Raw genomic sequence first — 3831 nt, forward strand, 5'->3', positions numbered from 1 at the left:
CTGGGGAACCAGGAGATCTAGATTTCAGTCTGCTTGCTCTAATGAATAGTTAATTACTTATGCACAGTAGAACAGCTTCAATAAGAGAGACTGGAGATACAATGCCTCAGAGTAGCTCAGGGGTTTGGGCACTCTCTTGGCAGAAGCCAGAAAAGTTCAAATCAGTGTTCCACATTAGCAAAGGGTGAATAGAACCCACCTAGCCCACATCCCAAACCTGTGCTCTAACCATTGGGCTAAAAGTTAAAATGGGGGCATTATGCCCTGTGCTGGTCATTTTCAGTGGATGTAGGCTGGTCTGAGATTGCCTACAGGATCAGGCCTTGCAGATCAGATAGGTGGAGGGACGCCTAGACTGAGGTTCACACTAGGACTTAGTTATTGAGTGAGCTAGACACTCAGATGCCTGGATAGAGGTGGCTATGTGCATACCCAGAGACAGAAACTTAGGTATCTTAGGGACTTTAACAGTGGAAATGTCGGTTCCTAGGAAGTTTTGGCACCTACAGAGTTAGGCAGCAGTTGAGCAGAGGTTTTGAGGAACTCATTGGCACCTAAATGTTGAACTTAGGTGTCTGAATCCTTTTGTAGATATAGCCTTAAGGCCCTTTTATGCCACTATGATGGTGTAAAGGAGCATTAAAGTCAGGAAACATGGATTTCTGAGAATTTTCCTAGCTGGCAATAAGGGCACTAGATGGGCCCTGCTCCCAGCCTTGCTGTAGGCAACAAATTGGCGGGGTGGTTAGAGTACATAGTATTACAGCAATTTTCTGCTGCCCAGGTTTCCACAGGAGCCTTGGGAAGCAGGAACTTCTGAGACTGCTCTAACTTACACCAGTAGCTGGGCAGGCCCCCGTATTGCCCAAGGATATCTGGGAGCAGAATGATGACTTAAAGTCACATTTACCTCCAGTCTCCCCTCTTTCCACCTAGCTCTCCCCCAAGCATAAGAGTAGAAAAACTGAGTAGCAAGCCAACTGCCATAGGTGTAACAGATTGATCATGGAACTGAACTCTGTAAACAACTCTGTTGGTGATGCTCAGGAAGGAACAGAACCCAGCTCCCTCTCACGTAGCAGGGTTGGCTCCAGAGACTAAAAAAAGCATGTAAGGTTCTAAAAGATTATTTTGTGTTTTAGCATGGCAAGTACAAATTGCTTAATAGTCCAAAACAAAATCCCAGCCATTTTTTAAGTGGATCCAAAATACTGCTGTCTGAATTTGGCCTGGTTCATTGGCTCTGCAGTAAATTGCATATTCCCCAGGAAACCCATTGAGAGTCAATTTGCATTTTTTTACCTGATTAGTTCTATACTGACAGAACTTCAGAATAATTAAAAGATAATTACAATTTACTGAGGTCAATTAGCAGAGGCAAAATTACTCTCTTATTAGAAATATTTGTTCTCAATCAATTCAGCTGAAACTCGTGCAATACTGCACTCAGGGCTGTTTGAAAGTGTGGCTCACCAGCTGCATCAGATGAAGGACTGAGAGACCATTTGGATTCCCAAGTCTCATATCTGCTGCATCAGGAAATGAATTAGATTGAATCTTAACTGAAAAGATGAGGCTTTAAAAGTGAGTGCAGGGGGTGGTCCATTTTGCACTAGGCCCATTTCTCTCTTGATTGGATTTTTCATTAAAAGTAAATGCTATTTACATGCTCCCTGGGAATATTGTAAAACACAGACACAGTTTGTGAGCTCTTTGTGCTCTTTCCAGACATCTCTTAGTGCTGTTTATAACTTCCCCCTATTCTAGAAATGGCTTCCTGGGCCAAAGTGTCAATGAGTAGATCAGCAGAGAGAGGCTAGTAATCCAAGCAATTTTGATAGACTTCCTGTTTGTTTCCTTTAGTAAAAGAATTGATGCTAAGTCCAGTGCAGACCAGGTAAGTGGATGTTTTGCTGCTGCTAGAGAGATAGTGCTCATGTAAACTAACAGAGCTTTGTCTTTCTAAATGGATTTTAGAGCGATGGAAAACTAGCTCCATTGCAAATAGCTAGATGTAGTGATAAAGCAGAGGTTTTCAACCCTCTGGGTTAGAATAAGTTCTATTAAGCCTTGTGTGTGGAAAGCTCTTATTGGAGTCACTAGGAGTTTTGCTTGAGGAAGGAGTGCAGGATTAGGTAAGAGTTTACAAGTTCTCATTAATTTCTTTGACTTAGTTCTGCTTTTATTGAAATTCTATGTGGAGAGCAAAATAAGACTCAGTGATATATGCACATTTCTAAACCTTAGAGTCCTTTCCCTTTTCTAAGAGACCCATCAGTAGCCTCATCTCTCGAGACACTAGCAAACAAAAACATGTACAATCCTGTATTTGCAGGGAGATGGACTAGGTGATCTAATGGGTCTTTCTTGACTCTGACTTTTGTAATTAAATTAACCTCTTATTCTAGCTTGTCTGTATTATGTATTGGGGTATTTTCTAGGTTGGTTTTTTTAGGGATTTTGTTTCTCTCTCTTACAGATGGGTATCAGTTCCTTTTTCTATAGCTCATGTGCTGATGAATCAACACACAAGTCCCAAATTCTGCTTAGGTAACACGTTGGGATCCTGTATCATCTTTTCACTAGCTGAGTCTCCTATTAATTCTAATTGCATGAAGGTCAGGATGATCAATGCTCTTCTTTGCCTCAAATAAAATAATGTAAAAACTGCTTAATCACTTAGAAACTTATTCTATAAAGTACTTGACCCTCTGCAAAACAACTTCCTTACATTAGAGCAGGCTTAGCAGCAGCAGCAGAAAGAATAATGTACTGATGTGTTCCCTCCAGGCATCTGGTTTGGTGGATTGTGTGATATACTTTATCAAACCAGCCTAGAAACTTGCTTCTCTTACAAACATTAGCTTTAGCAATGTGATGAGCTATGCCAGTGTTCTGAAATCACTCTTCTATCTTTATTTACTAATCACTTAATTACAATGACAAACTGGCTTCCAGCATCCAAATTTGTTTTCTTTTCCTTAAGGTCTCCTGACCATGAACTGGCCCTCTCTGAAGGAATATGCAACACACACTGCTCCTTTGAGGTTTTCTTTTCATTAAAATTTGATTATGGGAGTAATCCCTGAGGGTGAAAGGAAATGCTCTCACTTGGGTCCTTTTGAATTTGAAAGTTTCCAAGCTGTGTCTGCAAACTTGCAGTCTCATAATTTTACAAGACACAAAAGGGTGAAGGAAAGCAATTTTTAGCAGCAATTAAAATATCTAGGAGAGGAAAAGGGTTTCTTCCCACACAGCGGAGTGCAATGCTTAACACAGCATTCTTACGTTTCATACTGATGTCTACTGAATGTCTGTCTTTAAGGATGACAGATTGCCCTTTCCCAGAAAAATTTGGTAAATCCCATTCTGATTTAATTCAATGGGGAACTAATTCACAAGAACTGTCCAGAAGGTCAGTATGGCTTTTTAGCTACTCAGACTAGTGGTATTTTTTTTTTCTTATTTTAAGTTATTTTCATCTCATTTGTATCCCTGAGAAGAGTGGTGTTTGTTTCTCCTCTCTGCCTCAGCTCATGCAAAGAAAAAAATCTGTTTTAAATCAAACACTTGTTTATATGATCTAATAGAAAACATGAGCGTGTATATCAAATTTAAGTTCAAAACACATGTATTAAATTGACACTAAGAATAAATTTGTCAAACCATAAATGCTTATTGGGACAGAATTATTTGTAACCCTTTAGTGGACTTTTCAGAACTCAAAGGGTGTGTGTTCTACAGCAAGGGTTCATACAGTATGTCTTCTACACATTAAGAAAGGGAGGGAAGGGGGAACCTGCATGTACTGAGAATCAAAGGAACATGTTG

The 3831-nt window shown here is 40.0% G+C and overlaps 1 long non-coding RNA gene across 1 annotated transcript; it reads left to right on the forward strand.

The window, feature by feature from the left end:
- Positions 1-1454: 1454 nt before the first annotated feature.
- LOC137166485 (uncharacterized) lies at positions 1455-2662 on the forward strand. Its single transcript, XR_010923711.1, has 3 exons — positions 1455-1584; positions 1864-1897; positions 2480-2662. It is a non-coding gene; the product is annotated as an uncharacterized lncRNA (long non-coding RNA).
- Positions 2663-3831: the final 1169 nt, after the last annotated feature.

The sequence above is a fragment of the Emydura macquarii genome, unplaced genomic scaffold (genome assembly GCF_026122565.2).
Source record: "Emydura macquarii macquarii isolate MOO-44397 ecotype Brisbane River unplaced genomic scaffold, CSIRO-AGI_Emac_v2 contig_2863, whole genome shotgun sequence".
Classification (NCBI taxonomy): domain Eukaryota; kingdom Metazoa; phylum Chordata; order Testudines; family Chelidae; genus Emydura; species Emydura macquarii.